Here is a 23,637-nt window from a genome sequence, read left to right on the forward strand (position 1 = left end):
CTAGTTATCCATCATCTACATCTTTGTCTTTGTCTTCATCTCATCTTCATCTTGCCACTAGTCTTCATCTCATCTTCATCTTCATCTTGCAGAGCATCACTAGTTATGCAGCTTCCATCTTCATCTTCATCTTCTTCTTCAACACAATCATTATGTTGATTTTGATTTTGATTATGAATATTTGCAAGAACAAATTTCGGAGCTAAGGTTTGTCAATTTGAGAAATCTGATTTGGGGGTTTAATTTTGTGTTTTAGAACTAATTACATCGAGGGATTAACTGTCGTTTTTACAAATTTTTAAAACTAAAGAATAAAGATAACACTTCGATCCCCACAGTTTATAACAAATGGAACCCTGCTTAGCCGAGCCACATCAGGCTCGCGAGCATACGAGCCGAGCCTCTCCATGTTCGCACTCGACTCGTTTTATATAGCAAGCTCAAGCCGAGTTGACTCGGCTAACCATGAGCCAAGTCATAAACGAGCTTTAGACAAGCCAAACCGAGCCGACTCATGAGCCGCTCGGCTCGTCTGACAACCCTATCTGTGGCCATACCACACCCATCTCCATTACATAAATCAAAATATTTAAAGATATATATTTAATGCAAAACACAATATTACAATGTTACACAAACTTAGTCCCACATATATAAGATACTATCAATTACAGAAAAAAATATCCTCTGATGAAAATCTAGAGCTCCCCTTTTGTGGAAAGACATTTAAGCTACAATCTTTTCTAGCAAATGCCATTCAAGTGAAATAATGTAAAATCCTGAGGCCAATAGCTTTTTGTTTTGGCTCAATGCTAACAAGATTCAGATCATAATCAGTAATCTAAGAACAATAACAGCAGAAAACTATTAAGACGCATTTCATCACTAACACAACAGATCACTCATTATAATCAATATCAGCATGAATATGTTTTGCAACAAGGATAGACATATCAGTGGAGTCGAAAAATGAATCGCCTAATTTTGTCACAAATAGAAAAGCCCTCAGATCTCATAGCTTAGAACAGATCATGTATGGTATAATGCTAATGGCGTTCATCAACTCCCTTACATACCACCCAATAAACAGAAACATGGAAAAGCTGAAAAAGAGACTCAAAGAAAAGAAAGAATGAAAGAAAAATGATGAGAGAGAGAGAGAGAGAGAGGGAGAGGGGTGGCATGTAGTGACTAGTGATGAAACCATGCAACCACTCAATAAAATTCGATTGTCCATCATTGGGCATTCATAAAATCCATTATTCATGCAGATAAACCATAATCAAATATTGCAACAAGGGCTTCCATGTTCAACTTCATACAGTTTGTACAAATAGTAATAGCAATAAAATTCACATGAGCATAGGCCTCAGATCTCATAACTCAAAACCATACAATTCATGGTGAAGATAAAGTTTCAATGAAAGCCATCCCACATCTTCAATGGTGATCAAAAGAACACCACTGCCACCACCGCCACAACCACCATCAACAGTGATAACAACAATAATAATAATAACAATAATAATCCTAAGAAGAAGATGAAGATCATGATGGTTATGGTGATAACTGATAAGGAAGAAGAAGAAGAAGAAGAAGAGAAAGAAGAGAAAAAGTTGTTAACACTTATAAATGGTGGTATAGAGAAGTAGCAAAAGTGAGGGCTAACAATGAAAACTAAACAAGCACTCATGAAATGAGTTTTCATCATTGACCAATGCAAACGATTATACTGTCAACAGTTTTTTTCAGCATATAAGAGAGAAATCTCAATTTTAAAAAATAGCAAGCAAAACATACAAAATAAAAGTAATGTAAAATTATTAAAACTCCACCAGACCTTGCAATAGTTTATTAACCAGCGATGGAAAGTAATGTAAAACATATATGAGAAAGTACTATATCAAATTCAATGTCATCCAATCCAATCTAGCACACATGAAACTGAAAGCAACATTAATGCAAAACTCATAAGCATAAACAATTTATATACTTTCACCACTAATGGAGCCCAAAACTCGTGAACATAAACATGACTATTATTTATAAAATTACAAACAAAGATCAAAATGACCCCAAATAAAATAGAGAAATAAAAAGAAATTAAAAAGGAAAAATGACAGACAATGATGCCCTCGGATCTTACAAATCATAATTTACAGATAGTGAAGTTTAAGATTTTAGTTAAAAGCCAATCCACATCACCAATTACAGAGAGAAATGGAAAGAATAACAACAACAACAACAGTAACAGAATAAGATGCAACAGCAACATGTGCAGCCACTTGTAATGCTGGGAGAAGTTAACAAATGATGATGGAGGCCACAATTAAAATCAAAGCATCCATCCTAATCAATAAGCTCCCATCATTGGGCAGATGTAAAAGAATTTAAAGAATTTCCACCATGTAAAAGCAAAGAACAATCCCCCAATATGCAGGCTTTACAGTCAAAACTCACACAATTCCCAAGGAACCATTAATCCTCAAAAAATATAAGTAAGGAAAAACAGACACGCATGAAGTAAAATAGCTAGAACTCAAATAAGAAAAGCAAACATAGCTAATGCTAGGAAGAGTTTCATGTTAAACAAAAGAGAATTTGGAAATTTAGCATTTGAAACATACCACCAAACATGGAGATAAGCATGACCACAAATGACATTGAGACAGGGGAAATCATATGAAGACAGCAGGCCATCCTTTAACACTTCAATTTTGTCCTTTAGTCCTTAAAAATATAAAAAGTAGATTAACAGTTACAGAGTAAAACATCTAAGATTCAGTGCATACAAAAATGACATAAAACTTCTAAATACTAATAGCCCTCAGATCTCATAGCTATATTCGGTCATTCATGGTATAGCAAAATGGTTTTCATTAAGAGCCCTTACATATCATTATCTATNCCCTTTTTTATTTCCGTCATCGGACTAACGGCGTACTTTCACGTCGCAATCGCATACCACCTGTAGCCATGGCATGAACTTGATGGTAATTTATAACAAGTCCATAAGGTTTCATTGTTTATTATCCGTTTGATAACATTGAAAACTGTAATTGTAATTTTAAAACCTATAAAATTCAAATATTTCAATGTCATATAATAAAAGAAAAGTTCTATTTTTCAACATTATACTTCTTACTGATGCTCAAGAAATTCTTGATCTAAATGTGTTTTATAGTGATTTTTAGTTATAGTTCAATGTTCGGTAAGTATTAAAATATTTATTTCCTATTAAAGTGAGAGTGATATTACTCTTGCAAAACTGAACAATTTCTTATTTCAAATAACATGACAACTTGATTTGATATATTAGCGACTAGAAAAAGCTAGATTTGTGGTTGAAAATTGAAACTAAAATATTCTTATAACTATTATTTAGGTATGTGTATCCATCACAATTTAGGGATATTATCAACCCAATTCAATAAATTAGTAATCTACTAAAATTTTCTAGTATCAAATTTTCTACGCAATAAAATTTCTTACCGTATTTTAATATCAACAAATGTATCTTCTCTAAAACTAGCAGACTATTGTATTTAGTTTTTTAACCTTACAAATGGGGTGTAAACCTATTTTTATTAATGAGTAAACAACTTTATCCCACCCAAGGTTTACCTTAATGACACTTTCCCACCCAAAAGTTTCAAAATACCATTTTTCTACCCAAAGTTTATATTCTATTAATACCCAAAATGCACTTCATTTTCTCAGTCGGCGTTCGACAAGTTACCAAGAGTCAGGGTAAGAGGGGTTTTGTAAAGTGGAGACCGATGGATCGAATGGTGGTGATCAATTGAATATTTGCCACTAAAAATCAATAAGAAAGAAAACCCTAGCTTTTATAGTGGTCGGCAATGGGTAAGAAATCATATGTCGGAGTGAGATGAGTTTTGTAGAGAGGAGAACGGAGGTTCAAATGATAGTGACAGAGAGAATTTTCACCATTGAAATCGGCTTTGGGTAATAATGAAATATTAATTTTGGGTGATAAAATGGTATTTTGAAACTTTTTAGGTGGGGAAGTGTCATTAAGGCAAACCTTGGGTGGGAAAAGTTGTTTACTCTTTTTTTAATCTATAGACTATAGGGGATGTAAGTGTATTTAACACCCTCTGTTTAATTGTGAAGTTCGAAGGTGCATGAAGGGCCGTGAAGCATTCATCATTCATATGAGCAAAATAATGATATGGGGCACGCCGTCATCATGGAGCTTAGTGGAGCATAAATTACAATTTTGCCATGATAGAATTACCAATCTATCCAAGTATTCATTTTATTTTTAATTTTGATTGCATCATACATTACATATATTTTTTTAATTAAAAATTGTGTCACATATCTGCCCCCTCTCATTTATTTTTTCTTAACGATGATAAAGTCTATGAACAAATTTGAACAATTAAAACTAATAAAATGATATCGAATTATATAAATATACATTAAACAAAAGTAGAGTTTTAGGGAACACGATTTTGGATATGTTATAATAATTATTTAAACTTTATTATCGAGTATATTATAACATTTATTTGTAGTACAGATGATTTTAGCTAACACTTCTAAATGTTATAAATTAGTTTTTTTTGTAAAGTTTTAAAAGTTGAGTTCAAGTAAATAAGGTTAAAATATAAATTCATAAATATTAATACTTTTCTAAAATTTTTAAAAAATTGATGTAGATTCAATGAACCCACGACTCATTATACGGCTACATGCTTGCCTTCAGCTGTTACTGACCGTGTAGATTATCGTAAGAATGTAGAATAAAATAAGGTCAAACTTATCAAATGAGATTTCACGTGGGAATATGGGAGTGTTTGTCTGAGGTTATGAAAATAGTTGATAAGCAACAACATTTGAAATTTTAGCAATACGGTGTGTGGTTAAAGACTTATAAGTGACTGATAAGTATGAGGGTTGATAAAATGTGACTTATAAGTATATATTATTAAAAGACTAAAAAAAGTACTCATTAATAAGGGTATACTATGAAATTTTAAAATTAAACAAGGAAATGTGTAATGTGTATATACTTGGTCAAACTAGCTATCAGCAGGTGCTTATAAGCAAAAAAGAAAAAGTTTTTTTGCTTATAAGCTTAACTTATAAGTTTAAAAAAGTTATAAAAACAAATCAACTTAATTTAGAGCTTATAAATTAGTTTGACCAACTATAAGCTTAGACAAACACCGTCGTTTTCTCTCACATTATAACATTTACTGACCCCATTGAACTTCAATAAGAAGGCTCATTATTTGATGTGGGCGTGGCTTTATCAACTGACAAATTTAATAGGGGGTTGGCTTCTGCACAAGTAGAAGATAAACGTTGCATGAATTTGTATTGGAAACAGAGCCTTGTGGTGTGTGGAATAAGGCCAAAAACAATATCTTATTGAGCAAGAAGCAACCAACTATAATCCTCGACAAATTGGGATTCAAGTACAAGACTTATGATGTCAACGATATAATACTGTGACTTAATATGTAGGATATAATACGTAAATCTGCAAGTAAGTTTGGAAACAAAACAGACAGTTTAATAAGGAACCTAAATGATTTATGGAGCAAAACCCATAAACAATTGAATTGAATTTTAATAACACCGAAAGAAAGAAGAAAAAGGATAAATCCTTTGTTGATCATGCGTGTGCTACAAGCTGTTCGACAGTTTACACAAATGAAGTTAGCACAGTGCGCAATAAAACAAGCCAGGCGACACGACAAGGCAAAATTATATAATTTTGTGGTAACAAGTTGATCAAATGGAATCCACAGTGGAATTGTATATATATATATATATATATATATTTCTAAAAAAGTTGAATTAGTGACCACTATGTGAGTCACAATTCGTCTACAACTCAATTTAAATTGTTATAATCAAATCATTTCTGCAGATTTGGTGTGCTTTGAGATTTAGTGTTCCCACCAAAAAAATATCCCAAATCCTCACTATAACTCTGAGAAATACTTCTATCTATTCTGCTAATATAAGTACAACGAACCAATGAGAAATTAATTCTCACTCACTGTGATATGCAATGTGATTTTTTTTTTTTTTATTCAACCAAACAGTAAGAGATGTGTCACCCTGTGTTGACTAACATATTCATTGATGATTGTATGTATAAAAAACTCTTCTTTTAAAATCTACAAAAAATAAACATGGCATCAAAGAATAAATGCATCATAAAAAAATAATTCTTCTATTTGGAAAATACCAAATCTGACTTAAAATAATGTAAAAGTAATTGAAAATATAACCGAATAGAAACAAAAAAGTCTTTAGGAAAGTGACAACATCATTTGGAGTGTTTAGTAAAGTTTAAAAACTTTCCGAGAACTTTACTCTTTCTTCCAAATACTATAGGCGAGGAACATTTTTTTTTTTTTTATTTTTAATACAATGTTTTTTTTTTTTTATCACTGTTGTGGTCGGAGTGGTACCACTATCTCAATCAATTTCTTAAGTTTTTGAAACTGTAAACTGAGTAAGAGTCTTAATGACAACCTTATTAATGTTAGAAAACTCAAATCAAGAGTTAAAGATCTTTTTTTTTTTTTGGCTTTTATTATTAAAACCGGTGACGCATAATAAAATACAATGTTTAAGAACATGAATAATCACCAAGCATTCTTCAACCCAAGATCAATGAACCAATCTTTTCCAATATTTAGTAACACTTTGAGAAGGAAAATCTCAATTATGCAACAATAGAGAAAAGTTTTTGCAATAATTAAAAAATATTACAATCAAATATTCTAATAACTAGAGAGAGAAAAAGAAAAAATGGTGGCTCTTTGAACACTATAAACTAGTATAAAGGATACTAATGAGAAATAACATCTGCGGCCAAATATTCTGAAAAAGACCATCCTAGAAATGAAGCCAAAAAATAATCCACAAAAGTCAAAATAAACTCTAGTCAGATATAAATAATTTGCAACTACCGTGGATCTTCTGCAATACAAACTTCTCACATCAGAATGATTCCATCAAAAACTTTTCTTACTGTCTTGTAATTTTGTATCAATTCTACATTAACAACACGATAGTAATGAAAAGAATTTCAGTATTTTCTCATGGTAACCCTATGCTATTTTAAAATATCAATTCCTACGTATCAGGTACTTATCTCCAATGTTAAACTGTACTCCAGTAATAATTATTATCCTTTATCACCAAAAACATCATTACATTACATGTTATTCTTATATAAAGGTTGGCAAGCGAGGGACCGGTAGCGCTGGTGTTCTTGTGTTGTCAGTATTGTTCCTTTTTCAGGGAAAACAGACAGAGAAAGAGAGAGGTATCTCATCTCGAATATCCATTCTAGCTCTCACTTTTGATGCGTTTACTTTTCCAGGGCCGTTCTAATTTCCCTGGAAAGGGTTGGAGATTGTAAATGCCTCTGGAAAATTAGCTAGCTCCTGAAGTGCTGTAGCCTACGCCCTCAGGAATTCAGTGGGATTTTGGCAAGTGCTCACTTCTAGGGACTGTCAAGACTGTGATTAACTGTATATAATATTTCATCATCTGGTTTCGGTAGGGGCTCCAGTGTTGAGTTCGGGCTGTTGAAGTTAGTGCGGAGAAATCTGAATTGAAAAAAAAAAAAAAAGTTTGAATCTGGGTGTTTTAAGCGGCTGGCTTACAGCTGCAGGCTCAAACTCAAATCTGGTAAGTGTAGAATTCAATTACAAAGCTTGAAATTCTCGGCTTCTGGTTCCATCTTTGAATATAAAATTGTGTGACAAGTGGATGATGATGAATGCAAAAATTCAGAAGCTCCTCCTTGCAGAAAATCCGCTTCTTGTTTGATCAAAAGTAGAAGATATGAGTATATTAAAATTAAAAAAAGCTGAAAGATTAAATATTTTGATAATGCCAGAGATAATTCTGTGACTTTTACAAGACACACCTAACTCATTCATGTTTATTTAATGGTTCACTTTGGGTTCGGGGCCGTTTTTAGTCTATTGCAAACTCTGCCACTTGTCACCATAGCCATGAGCATTTGGAAACAGGCCTCTTATCTTTTCAGAAAAACTCAGAGTGAAGATAGTGAACATACTTTATCCGAAACGGAAGTTACAATTTATTGAAAATTAATGATTCTGTTTTTCTGTGATTGTTTTGGACTTTTAGTGCATCTGACTTGAGCTGGGCACTCCATCAGTTGCACCAAAATGACAAGCGTCTTTTTAACACCGTATTTATCAGGGACTTTTTTTGTTTTTAACGGACGTGTCCAACAATTCAACCAATTTCAGGGATACGTTTAAATACTCTATAAATCAAAAGATGGAGAAATTATATGTAATAAATGATTTCAAAGTTTAAACCTAAAACGAGCAAACCTCTTGAATGTATGTACAAAGCCACCCCTCGGAGTTTAGTTATCACAAACTATTGTTTCACTAAAATTAACCAAATTGATTATAATTTTTAGGGATTCAGCCTTAACCTTGTTCTTTCTTTTAAAGGTATTGAAATAGGAAACCAAACCCCTTGATTTATCTCACTGATGTTTGAATTTAAAGCAAGATTTTGTAATTAATCCATTGACTAAAGAGCAGAAAATGATCATTGCATGCCACAGCTGTACCAGATACCACAACTTCATAGCAACAATGCTCAGGTTGTCACTAAAGATAGAACAGTGGCAGATACCCCACCAAACTCTATAAGACTAAAGATAAAATAAATAATCTGTTTCAGGGTGTTAATTACCTTAATAACACGCAACAGTTGGAATTACAATTTGGCAAGCAGAAATGGCCCTTAAGAATAGTTTTAGTGGTAAGAATTATTTGGCGCAATTGACCTTTATTTGATACCAACATAACAACTATATCTTCTGTTGCGAATGAAAAAGATATCAAGGATTGTCATACGTAGAGATAGGATACGAGCCTTGTCACAAATAAGGAACTCTTTATACAATGAAGGGAAAACAAAGAGCTCTCTGAGTCTGACGAGTTGACAGAAAACTGCCGAAGAGAAAGCTTGAGAGGCTGAGATTTTGTGACACTTACTACTTGGCACTTTTACATCCATCTCTGTCAAAGTTTTCTCCTTGAAATTCGTGGGGCAAAAGTTATACCACTCTGAATAATTTGCCTTAGCAGCCCAGTGAAAAGGGCGATTAGATGTAATATTTACCAGAGAAAACTTGCATAACATAGACAAACAGAATGTTTAGTACAGTAAATATTGCACTAGCAATACAAGCTTATCGGTGGCTGCCAAAGGGATTTGATTCCGCAAAAGAATACACAAGAAAAGATTGAAATGGGGGTACATAGAGTATCAGACAAAGAACACAAGTGGGAATATTGTGGGTTGCTAGGCAGGCCAAGCTGGACCAGGTTGAACACAAAACATAAGCTAAATTCCAGAGGGCAACCACCTCGGAGATAAAGATAGACTTTTGAAGATTTTGTTTGCTAATGTCGGGGTGCATTATTTGCCAAAGTCGCTATCCAATGATCAAACACAGACAATTTAAGGTAAATGATTGGAGTCTTAAGGCGCAAACTAGCAGCCGTAGACTGAATGAAGTTTACAATGTTCTTTCCAGCTCATATCAAAGGAGTGAGTTTAGAGAACAGAAAACATTTGATAATGAAACATCCAGAGCATCATAGAAAATGGATTTAAAGGGGAGAAAAGAAAAGAAAAAAATTCTGTCAAATGAGCACAGATGTCCTCGTACTTTGCTAGTGTCAACTATTGTTGTACACTGCATAAAACAAACACATTCTATAGATTCTAAGAGAGAAACAAGGCCAACGAAAATTTTCTACTTCTTACCATAGTCTCTAATTTCTTTATGTAACATGCCAATTTGGTCGAAACTGCTCAAGCAGATTGCGAAAGCCTGAAATGCAGATAAAGGACCGGTAGTCCATTGTGAACATATCCTTGCCACCTTACCAAATTGCAGAATGATCTTGTCGTATCTGACTGGGGTGGCTGTGATGGTGTCGGTGCACCAGCAGCAGGCGCGTGGCAGCCATCAATTGAAATTCTTGACAGAAGCACAGTCACTTTCCTCGAAAGTTGAGGCACCAACATGGACTGCTCGTGCCATCTTGGAGCCTTGTTCGAAAGAACTAAAGGTCGCTCCTTTCCCTCCTCGTCTCATCACGAATGCAACAATGTCAGAAAATCGGGAGCTACTAAACTCCAGTTGAACTATCTATTGATTTTGCGAGTTCCGGAAGGAATCTTCAAGGATGGGATTAAGCTCTGCCTGGCCTGGGACACACTACCCACGGCTCAAGGGTGATGCTGGATTGAGTGCATGGTGCAGTGCATCCTCCGAGGGCCCTGGTTCCTAAACGTTCGCTCATATTGGACCTAGCAGATGTGTAGCTACCAGTGGGAACCTTTGGGTGAAACCTTTTTGAGATCGAACCTGCGGCTTCTGCCAGGTGGAGAAGCTGGGCTTGTTGTAAGGAGGTGTGTGTCATAAATGATGAATTTTGTGCCAAGAAAATTTGACCTGAAGCAAAGAAACACATGCATATATGTTGACGTACAGTTGTATAAAGTTCTGTAAATCCAACAATCAATACTTGCACCCCATAATAAACGTGATTAATATATCAAGTTGAATTCTCCATTCGCAGAATTTATCATATGCTTTTAAAGTCGCCATAAACATATTCAAGACACATAAGCTTCCTTTTTGGTCAGATTTATGAAGAATTTTACTACATTTTGATTTTCCAGAGTCTACCATACAGTTTAGGATAGATTGTTAACCGAAAGATAAAGCTAAATCATGTAAAATAGCCATAGCATACCTCAATTTTCCAATGTAAGTAACTGCTTGATCTTGATATATTATCGGCATCCATGGAGATTACATACTCTGTGCAAGTGGTTCTCCGAGTCCGTTTTGCAGAAAGAAGAAACTTTGCCATTTTCAACAAGCAAAGCTGCAAAAACACACGATTGAATTAGAGTGCTTCGAATAACAGTGAACCAAATAAGAAAAAGCACATTTATGCAAAACACAATACATAGGGAGAACTAAACAGCATAAACCATGTTAGTCACTAGATATCGCACGAGTAGATAAGTTATCTGTCTCGTATAAACCTAACTGAATTTAAGAGTTGATTAAAATGAGAAAAATAAGTGCCAATGGTACCATTGTAGTTGCATGAAACAGTAGCGAGAGACGATATTTTTTGGACTAAGATTGCTTGGCACGGAGCAGTTCTAGAAGTATAAGCAGAGCATCTCAAAATTAACTCAAACCCATACACAGCTATGTAGTTGGAATCACTTAACCTTGGAATGGGTGAAAGCCAAAGAGACGGTCAACAAATAATAAGGCTATTTGATTCCACAAGTATCAGATAATAGATTTCTAAAAGATCCCAAACAAGCACCGACAACTGTTTCCTATGACATTACATTTAAATTTCCGCTTGTTTTCAAAATGAAGTCTTCACTAACCAGACAAATTTATTCAAGCTAGAGAAGTTTCTAAAACATAATATAGGCTCGGAACAATTTCTGGAAGCTGACTTCAGAAGAGAGAGCCCATTTGCGCATGTCAACACAGCAACACTCAAAATTGGAAAATGCTTCACCGGTTCATATTAGTATCTTTATATATAGTAACAAATACGTAACTATGAACAGTTATAAACAGTGGTACAGCTTGTGGCTTTGTCCTAGTATACCACAAAGCAAATCCTAGTGTTGGTAAATCTAAGGGATACATTGTAAGTTAATACAGAATTGGAGAATGGCATAAAAAGAATTAAGCCATACTGTTAGATTATAAAACCTTGCAAGTGAACAACAACATATTAGCAAAAAAACAAATTTGACAGAGTAAGAGTTAAGAATCCATTAGTTTTTTGTTCAGAAAATAATCTCTACCACTAATAAATAGAAACCACTTTTCAACTAGAATATTTTTGTCCATTTATTCACTAAATGCTAAAATGACATTTGAAAGAAACGTAAGAAATTAAGATAGGTCATATAGGTACATTTAAAGGCCAATGGTAGTCAAATTCATCGTACCATAGCCACCTATATTCTATCCCCCCACACACTCTACAACCTCTTTTATCCATCTTCACTTTTCCTCTCTCTTTTTTATTACGTAGTCTTTTTTTTTTGGCACCAGTGCCTCTTTCCTGGGCAAGTGTTGAACATGGCACTAAGGCAAAGCCAGATTTACCTCAATTGATATCACCAGCACATAACAGGAGGTCATATTAAAACAAAATTTTTGGGGCAAACAAATATAGAATAGAAACTTACCAGGGCTAAGGCAAAGGAAAAGATGGTAAGTCAAATTAGATTTATCCTCCTAATGAAGCACTGAATAGCCCCATCCCTGGGCCCTGGCTGTAATGAGAACAAATCAAAAACCTGGTCAGTCCCACGTCCGTCTCAGTGAAAACATCTCATTAATGAGAAATAAATACGTATGCATCAAAATGTTTATACTAAGACTGACAATTAACAGATACAGAAGCAAAGAAACGCATATAAAAAGGTTATTAGTTTTCCCTATAAACCTAATATTGTAAGCACAGCTGAACTCATAAGTCTCACAGCCTTCAGGGAAAACCGGAAAGGTAATCTTCCACAATTCAGGGCTCTGACAATTTCTTTGCACCATTTCCCTCCATGACCACACAGGCAGCACATGCAAAACATGTTTGCGAGCAGGCCACGTACTCTCACTTGCCTCCAATATCTTGATACATACGCAAAAGCTCAGGTGGGAGGCCTGCCCAACGGTGTTTTTGGATGATATGGGCTGGTCATGCAACTCGTGCACTGAGCCATGTGATTTTCCCCTGTGAGATGGCCGGGCAGCCTCACTCAAAACTTCGCTGATAAACTCCCCAAACCCATATCTACATCGCGGACTATACTCCGAAAGACATTTACTCCAGTACACTTATATCACCAATGGCTTAATATCAAGTTTCAAATGATTGCATGAAGTTATTACATGAAGTTATATACAAATTCAATAACTGTAACGCTCTCGTATAAGTTTAAACTGCAAATTAGAAAAATAATAATAAAATAATTGATTTCATATTCAAGATTAAAATGCTTAATAACCAAGATAAATAGAAAGATGACAGACGTACAAGAAAAGAACAAAGCAGAAAAAGAAGATTCCAGAAAGAAAAGCTTCAAAGGGACCAAAAGCACTAAATAGCATCTTTATGAGAAACATCTTTTTGGGGGGTTGTAAACCTGATACTCAAAACGCAAAACACCATTTATTCCAACCTAAATTTCTAATTCTTCCTAGCTTAATCAAAAGAAGAATATTAAATGAAAAAGAAGCAGACATGATTATAAAAAAAATAAAAAAAAAAAAAAAAAAAAGGAACTACCAATTCTTTCCCATAACAAAAACAGTCTTGAACTCTAACAAGTGTAAAATGGAAGCAGGAAAATTAACAAAACAAGCAAGTAGAAATAAAATATTCCTTTCTTTTTCACACGGTCTTAATTTATGTCTTTGCCTTGAAAGTTAACCTTGATATTCGTGCCTTTTAGGTACCAAGAAAATTAAAACATCAAAACTTAAGGCTAAAAATTTGGCGTAAAAAATAAATAAATTAAAAAAACCTTCAAATCAACAAGCAATGCAGTTAGATATTAGAACCAACTCTTCATCAGTAACCAAACACCGATCAAAGATCCATTGTTCACTTTCACTCACAAAAAGACAAAGCTTCACATTTATTCTGCAGAAACCAAAAAACTAACACCGAAAAAAAAGAATCAATAGGCAGAACTATCCACGGGATCTTCACAAAATTTACATCATAAATGACCTTTTAAAAAAATAATTTTTTTTTAAAAAACAATCAAACATAGCAAGCAGAAAGTACGTTTTGAAACTCCAGTTCAAGAATTGAGACACAACCAAGGGAAAAGAAGACCTAAAAAACACCCCTCACGAGCAACCAAAAAGCACACCCATTTCCAAAATTTTCACCGAGAAACACAATCAGAAAACAAAACCCAAGAAAAATAAAAAAAAAATTAAAAAGAGAACAGATCTAAAAGAACAGAACATAACAAAGATCACAGTGAAACTCACCAACACTTGATCTTCGAATTGTCATGTTATCGTCTGTGTCATGCATCTTCACTTTTCACCAACCACCAACACAGTTTCTAACTTTCGCTCTCTCTCAGGACCATAAATTCCATTAGTTAGGTTCTGTTTTGTTAGTTTGGTCCTGTGGTGAAAGGAAGCTCCGGACCTAAAACTTTTATCAATCCACCTATGGAATGCCACCTAAAGAAAAAAGTACTTATACCAATGCATTCGGACACATATATTATTATTACATTAACAGATTTAAACAAAAATACAAATAATGCTGTATTTTTATTTTTTTAATGGGACTTTGGAAAATACTATTGTACCCTTACGTGGACTTCCCAGCAAAATGGCTTGTAAACATAGAACCTATTACAAATTCACAACAGAGAAACAATAATGGGGAAAATAAAAAGGCTAATTTCAATAAAGAAAGTTACAGCTTTTCATATACCCACAAGCCCCCTGACATTTCTTATTCCCACAAGTTCTAAACTAAAAATAATACGACCATTCGAATTTTTCAACTGTAAAATGTATGAATCTAACTTGTTAATTAAACAAAATACCATTAAGCAAAAAATAAAATAAAATAGAAAAACATAAGCAAAATGCAATTCTGATGAAGAAACTACCTCAAACAGGTCCAAAACATACTCCAAAAGCCATCAAATACAACTGTCTAAGGCAACAGATATCCATCAATAAAAGAAGTTAAAAAATGCCCAGAACCCAGTACATGCATTATCAACATTCACTGAAAAAATAAAAATAAAAATAATGTATTTCATAAAACACATGTATTGTTTTTTAAAATTAATGTGAAAGTGAAAGCCCTCAGATCTCATAGCTTAGAAGCAATCATCAGGAGTTTAGAACTAAAGGCACGTTCTTCAAAAGCCTTTACACACCACCACACAAAACAAAATGTGTGTATATGCGTATGTATGTATGAATGCATAAAGAGGAGGAGGAGGTGGTGGTGGAGATGGTGGAAGAGGAGGTGGTGGTGGTGGTGAGTAAAGGCTAATGATTGAACAAAATCCTCCAGCAAACCCGTCAATACATTTCATTGTTGTCCATCATTGGGCTAATAAAAATCGAAAAATTATCAGACAGAAATTCAAAACCCTAGAACCAAATCACAAAACAAAACCTAAAAATAAAATAAAAATTAATTGTCTCCGAGCTGAGAGTGAACTGTTCAGTTTTTTTAAGCAGATGTAAATGCGAGAAAAAGTTGGGTTAAAAGAGTAGTGGGGTTAGTATTGGGTTGAGCTTCTTGCGTTTGAAGGCCCAATGTTGGAATTTATTTTGAGCCCACAAAAGAAATTAAAAGGAGAGAAATTTGGCTCTATTGTTTATTTTATTCGAATTTTTAATGAGATTTCAGGGAGGTTATTGACAAAGATCCTTTATAGTTGTTTGTTAATATCAGATTTATATGATTGAAAAAAAGAGAATGAAAACAAGTAACTTACGGAAAAACTTTTTCAGGCATCTTGTTTTCTCATAAACTAATTGCATAACATTGTGGGCAAGATTTTCAACTTGTGATTTTAAATTNATTTTATTCGAATTTTTAATGAGATTTCAGGGAGGTTATTGACAAAGATCCTTTATAGTTGTTTGTTAATATCAGATTTATATGATTGAAAAAAAGAGCATGAAAACAAGTAATTTATGGAAAAACTTTTTCAGGCATCTTGTTTTCTCATAAACTAATTGCATAACACTGTCGGCAAGATTTTCAACTTGTGATTTTAATTTTTTTAACATAACAACAAAATTTAGGCAAAGAAGTTGACACATGAAGTTGTTGGATGAATTTATAAAATATTAAAGGGAAAACGACATATTCCTACCCGAGGTTTAGCGAAATCTCTAGTTGAAACTCATGGTTACATTTATTCCAGATTCTCACCTTCAAAGTAACGTCGTTTCTTTTATTTTAACAGATTAACAAATTTTCACTATAGTGTAGTGCACGTTAGCACATTAAAATGCGTCGACGCTTTCTTTGGAAGAAGAGAGGCTCATGTTAGCAAAATAGCTTACGTTAGTAGCATCCAAGCCAGTAGTTTTTTGCTTTTTCCAGCCGATTTCAAAGTCCAAAAATCATTACCGAGACCATCATTAGACTCCCCACAACCTCCTCTACAAAACTTATACCTTAACTTGCCGACCTCACTCACCATTTTCAACCACCTCCAACCAGGGACGTAGTCAAGATTCTGAGTCAAAGGGTTAAAAACATCAAAATTTATAAATTTATAATAAAATACATACTAAAGTAATAAACATAAAAAATATACTTTTAAAAGTTGTAAATACATAATTATCAATTTTATAATTGTTCTTGACGATTTTTCATATTCTGAAAACGTTGCATAATTGTTTCATCAACAATTTCATCAAATATCTCTCTCTTAATATATGTAATTAGACAATCATTTAACAATTGATCTCCTATTCGATTATGTAGTCAATTTTCTATAATCTTCATCGCAAAAAATGCTCTTTCAATACTTGTAGTTGCAACAGGTAATATCAATGTTAATTTCACTAGATATACCACATTCTTCTTTGTTTGAACCAACTTTTCGGTAAGAGTACCAATTTCATCTAATGTCAAAAAATCATTATTAGAGTGCATATCAAGAATATAACTATCCAACTATTACAACAAAATTGTTCCATGGTAACATGTGAAAAGTGCTACCATAAATAAATGATAGCATTTTTAAGCATGTTGTTACAGCTCGTGTTACTTAAAAAATGAGGTTTTGGTAACATTTTTTGTATGTTATTAATAATTATTTAAATTTTATTGTTGAGTATATTATAACACTTATTTATAGTTACAGATGATTTTAGCTAATACTTCATAAATGTTATAAATTAGTTTTTTTTGTAAAGTTTTAAAAGTTGAGTCAACATAATATTAAATAAGGTTAAAATTATAAAATTCATAAAACATTAATACTGTTTTAAAATTTTTAAAAAATTGAATAGATTCAATTGAACCCATAACTCAGTATATGACTACATGCTTGCCTTCAACACCGTATTAGATTAAGAGTAAGAATCTAGAATAAATAAGTTCAAACTTATCAACTTGGGATTTCACTGAACCTGGGTGGAAATATGTCGTTTTCTCTCATCATTATAACAATTCTTACTGACCCCATTGAACTTCAATAAGAAGGCTTAAATATCCTCATTTAATTTGATGTGGGCGTGGCCTTATGAGAACTGACAAATTTAAATAGGGGGTTGGCTTCTGCACAAGTAGAAGATAACGTTGCATTGAATTTGGATATTGGAAACAGAGCCTTGTGGTGTGGTGAATAAGGCCAAAACAATATCTTATTGAGCAAGCAAGCAACCAACTATAATCCTCGACAACATTGGATATTCAAGTACAAGACTTATGATGTCACGATATAATTATTTATGACTTAATATGTACGATATAATACGTAAAATCTGCAAGTAATGTTTGGAAAACCAAACCGACAGTTTAATAAGGAAACCTGATACAGAACCGTCCGATTTATAGAGCAAACCCATTAAACGAATTGAATTGAATTTTAATACACCGAAAGAAGAGAGATAAATAAATGCTTTTTTGATCCTGATCATGCGTGTGCGATACCTGTTTCGACAGTTTACGCAAATGAATTGTTAGCCAAGTGCGCATAAACAAGCCAGAGGCGACACGGCAAAAATTATATAATTTTGTGGTAACAAGTGATCAAATTGGAATCCACAGTGGATATTTGTTATTGATATTAATCTATATACATTTCAATTTATTCTTCACTTATATGTTCCCTTTCTCAACAAGGTTTGAATTAGTGACCCACTATGATGATCCACAATTCTCTCATGCTCATTTACCACTCGCGAATTGTTTAAGATCACTCATGTTCTGCACCGATTTTGTGTCTCTTCGACCCGTTTATATGTCGCTGCCACCATCAATACTTCTGCCTCAAACCGCCTCACTATTAACCTGAAAATACTTCTATCTATTCTCCTCTAATACAAGTACAACCCAACAATGAGATTTAATCGCAACGTGAATACCATAAACAGATTTTTTTTTTTTTTTTTTTTTTTTCTATTCAACTGAACAACATGGTTGTTTGTAACATGATGTAATAAAAAACTTTCTTTTAAAATCTAAAAAATACATCGCTTCATTAGATATCTAATGCATCATTTTGTTCAAAACAGCGTGTTAAATAATCATCAAAAATAATTCTCTATTTGAAAATACCAATCTGACTTAAAATAATTGTAAAGTATTTGAAAATATGCCCACATAGAAAGAAAAAAGTCTTTAGGAAATGTTTAACTAATTTTGTAAAGAAAAATTGACAACATCATTTTGGAGTGTTTTGTAGAAGTGTAAAACACTTCTTTGATAACCGATACTCTTTTTTTTCAATACCAAAATCGCGACACTTTTTATTATTTTATTTTTATATATAATTTTTTTTTTATATCACAAGGTGTTTGATCACTTGTACCCACCTCAACTAATCTCTTAAGTTTTTAAACTTTCGCTGATAAGAGTCTCAATGCACAACCATATATACCTGAGAGACTCGAACTCAAGAGTTTATAGAATCTTTTTTTTTTTTTTGTTCTTTTTACCATTAAACCGTGGTAATCTAATCCATTTTTAAGAAAGCCTATCACAAGCATTCTTCAACCTCAAGATCAATGAAACCAATCTTTTCCAATATTTAGTAACACTTATGAGAAGGAAATTCTCAATTATACAACAATAGAGAATAACTTTTTGCAATAATTAATAAAATTATACAATCAAATATTCTAATAACTAGAGAGAGAAAAAGAAAAGAATGGTGGCTGTTTGAACACTATAAAGGATACTAATGAGAAATAATAATCTGCGGCCAAATATTCTGAAAAAGACCATGATAAGAATGAAGCCAAAAAAAATAATCCAAAAAATAGTCAAATATAAAACTCTAGTCAGTAATAAATAATTTGCAAATATCCGTGGATCTTCTGCAATACAAACTTCTCAACATCAGAATGATTCCATCAAAAACTTTTCATTCTGTCTTATACCTATTTGTATTAATTCTACATTAACAATACAATAGTAATGAAATAGAATTTCAGTATTTTCCTCATGGTAACCCTATGCTATTTTAAAATGTCAAATTCCTTACAGTATCAGGTTCACATTATCTCCAATGTTAAACTGTACTAAAAGTAATTAAAATTATTATCCTTTATACACCAAAACATCATTACATTACATGTTATTCTTATATAAAGGTTGACAAGCGAGGGACCGGTAGCTAGCTGGTGTTCTTGTGTTGTCAGTATTTTTTCCTTTTTCCAGGGAAAAAAGACACAGAAAGAGAGAGGTATCTTCATCTCCAAATTATCCATCTCCAGCTCTCACTTTCTGATGCGTTTACTTTTCCAGGGCCGTTCTAATTTCCCTGGAAAGGGTTGGAGATTGTAAATGCCTCCCTGGAAAATTAGCTAGCTCCTGAAGTGCTGTAGCCTACGGCCCTACAGGAACTTCAGTTGGGATTTTGGCAAGTGCTCACTTCTAGGAATCTGTCAAGACTGTGATTAACTGTATATAATATTTCATCATCTGGTTCGGTAGGGGCTCCAGTGTTGAGTTCGGGCTTGTGAAGTAAGTGCGGAGAATTTCTGAATTGAAGAAAAAAAAGAAAAAAAAAAGTTTGATCATCTGGGTTGTTTTAAGCTGGCTGGCTCTACAGCTGCAGCCTGAAACTCAAATCTGGTAAGTGTAGAATTCAATTCAAAAGCTTGAAATTTCTGGCTTCTGGTTCCATCTTTGAATATAAAATATGTTGTAACATGTGGATGATGATGAATGCAAAAATTCAGAAGCTCCTCCTTGCAGAAAATCCGCTTCTTGTTTTGATCAAAAGTAGAAGATATTAGATATATATAATTAAAAAGCTGAAAGATGAATATTATTTTGATAATGCAGAGATAATTCTGTGACTTTTACAAGACAAACCTAACTCATTCATGTTTATTTAATGGTCATTTGGTTCGGGCCCTTTTTAGTCTATATGCAAACTCTGCCACTTGTCTATCACATTGAGCATTTTGGAAACAGGCCTCTTATCTTTTCAGAAACTCTCAGATGAGATAGTGACATTACTTTATCGAAACGGTAAGTTCACAATTTTATTTGAAAATTAATTGATTATGTTTTTCGTGATTGTTTTGGACTTTTATGTGCATCTGACTTGAGCTGGGCACTCCCATCAGTTGCCACCAAAATGACAAGACGTCTTTTTAACACCGTATTTATCAGAGACTTTTTTTTGTTTTTAACGGAGTGTCCAACAATTCAACCAATTTCAGGGATACGTTAAATACTCTATAAACTCAAAAGAATGGATAAATTATAATGTAATAAATGATTTCAAAGTTTAAACCTAAAAACGAGCAAACCTCTTGACTGTATAAGCCAACCCCTCGGAGTTTATTTATCACAAACTATTGTTTTCACTTAAAATTACCAAATTGATATAATTTTTAGGATTCAACGCTTTACATTTTGTTCTTTCTTTTAAAGGTTAATTTGATAAAGGAAACCAGAACCCCTTGATTTTATCTCACTGATGTTTGAATTTAAAGCAAAGATTTTGTAATTAATCATTGACTAAAGAGCAGAAAATGATCATTATGCAGCCATTAAGTCATTAACCACAATGCCACTTCACTAAGATTGCAGAACTGCAGATACCACACCACTATAAAATAAAATATAAATAAATAAATCTGTTTCAGGGTGTTAATTACTTAATAACATGCAAAGTTGGAGAATTATATTTGGCAAGCCAGAAATGGCCTCTAAGAATAGTTTTAGTGGTAATAATTATTTGGCTCAATTGACCTTTATTTTGATACCAAACATTAACAACATATTTTCTGTTGCGAATGAAAAAGATATCAAGGATTGTCCATACGTAGAGTAGGATACGAGCCTTTGTCCACATAAAAAGGGAATCTCTTATTACAATAGAAGTGGAAAACAAAGAGNTAATGAGAAATAATAATCTGCGGCCAAATATTCTGAAAAAGACCATGATAAGAATGAAGCCAAAAAAAATAATCCAAAAAATAGTCAAATATAAAACTCTAGTCAGTAATAAATAATTTGCAAATATCCGTGGATCTTCTGCAATACAAACTTCTCAACATCAGAATGATTCCATCAAAAACTTTTCATTCTGTCTTATACCTATTTGTATTAATTCTACATTAACAATACAATAGTAATGAAATAGAATTTCAGTATTTTCCTCATGGTAACCCTATGCTATTTTAAAATATCAAATTCCTTACAGTATCAGGTTCACATTATCTCCAATGTTAAACTGTACTAAAAGTAATTAAAATTATTATCCTTTATACACCAAAACATCATTACATTACATGTTATTCTTATATAAAGGTTGACAAGCGAGGGACCGGTAGCTAGCTGGTGTTCTTGTGTTGTCAGTATTTTTTCCTTTTTCCAGGGAAAAAAGACACAGAAAGAGAGAGGTATCTTCATCTCCAAATTATCCATCTCCAGCTCTCACTTTCTGATGCGTTTACTTTTCCAGGGCCGTTCTAATTTCCCTGGAAAGGGTTGGAGATTGTAAATGCCTCCCTGGAAAATTAGCTAGCTCCTGAAGTGCTGTAGCCTACGGCCCTACAGGAACTTCAGTTGGGATTTTGGCAAGTGCTCACTTCTAGGAATCTGTCAAGACTGTGATTAACTGTATATAATATTTCATCATCTGGTTCGGTAGGGGCTCCAGTGTTGAGTTCGGGCTTGTGAAGTAAGTGCGGAGAATTTCTGAATTGAAGAAAAAAAAGAAAAAAAAAAGTTTGATCATCTGGGTTGTTTTAAGCTGGCTGGCTCTACAGCTGCAGCCTGAAACTCAAATCTGGTAAGTGTAGAATTCAATTCAAAAGCTTGAAATTTCTGGCTTCTGGTTCCATCTTTGAATATAAAATATGTTGTAACATGTGGATGATGATGAATGCAAAAATTCAGAAGCTCCTCCTTGCAGAAAATCCGCTTCTTGTTTTGATCAAAAGTAGAAGATATTAGATATATATAATTAAAAAGCTGAAAGATGAATATTATTTTGATAATGCAGAGATAATTCTGTGACTTTTACAAGACAAACCTAACTCATTCATGTTTATTTAATGGTCATTTGGTTCGGGCCCTTTTTAGTCTATATGCAAACTCTGCCACTTGTCTATCACATTGAGCATTTTGGAAACAGGCCTCTTATCTTTTCAGAAACTCTCAGATGAGATAGTGACATTACTTTATCGAAACGGTAAGTTCACAATTTTATTTGAAAATTAATTGATTATGTTTTTCGTGATTGTTTTGGACTTTTATGTGCATCTGACTTGAGCTGGGCACTCCCATCAGTTGCCACCAAAATGACAAGACGTCTTTTTAACACCGTATTTATCAGAGACTTTTTTTTGTTTTTAACGGAGTGTCCAACAATTCAACCAATTTCAGGGATACGTTAAATACTCTATAAACTCAAAAGAATGGATAAATTATAATGTAATAAATGATTTCAAAGTTTAAACCTAAAAACGAGCAAACCTCTTGACTGTATAAGCCAACCCCTCGGAGTTTATTTATCACAAACTATTGTTTTCACTTAAAATTACCAAATTGATATAATTTTTAGGATTCAACGCTTTACATTTTGTTCTTTCTTTTAAAGGTTAATTTGATAAAGGAAACCAGAACCCCTTGATTTTATCTCACTGATGTTTGAATTTAAAGCAAAGATTTTGTAATTAATCATTGACTAAAGAGCAGAAAATGATCATTATGCAGCCATTAAGTCATTAACCACAATGCCACTTCACTAAGATTGCAGAACTGCAGATACCACACCACAACTCTATAAAATAAAATATAAATAAATAAATCTGTTTCAGGGTGTTAATTACTTAATAACATGCAAAGTTGGAGAATTAAATTTGGCAAGCCAGAAATGGCCTCTAAGAATAGTTTTAGTGGTAATAATTATTTGGCTCAATTGACCTTTATTTTGATACCAAACATTAACAACATATTTTCTGTTGCGAATGAAAAAGATATCAAGGATTGTCCATACGTAGAGTAGGATACGAGCCTTTGTCCACATAAAAAGGGAATCTCTTATTACAATAGAAGTGGAAAACAAAGAGCTCCTCTAGAGTCTAGAATCGAGTTGACAGAAAAATGCCGAAGAGAAAGCCTTTGGAGGCTGAGATTTTGTGACAATTACTTGCACTTTTACATCCATCTCTGTCACAGTTTTCTTCTCCTTGAAATTTCGTGGGGGCAAAAAGTTATTACCACTCTTGCATAATTTGCCATTAGCAGCCCATGTGAAAGGGCGATTAGATGTAATATTTACCAGAGAAACTTGCATAAATAGACAAACAGAAGT

The 23,637-nt window shown here is 33.3% G+C and overlaps 1 pseudogene; it reads right to left on the bottom strand.

The window, feature by feature from the left end:
• Positions 1-9,814: 9,814 nt before the first annotated feature.
• LOC116120439 lies at positions 9,815-23,619 on the bottom strand (annotated as a pseudogene).
• Positions 23,620-23,637: the final 18 nt, after the last annotated feature.

This window comes from Pistacia vera, unplaced genomic scaffold, assembly GCF_008641045.1.
Source record: "Pistacia vera cultivar Batoury unplaced genomic scaffold, PisVer_v2 Contig933, whole genome shotgun sequence".
NCBI lineage: Eukaryota > Viridiplantae > Streptophyta > Magnoliopsida > Sapindales > Anacardiaceae > Pistacia > Pistacia vera.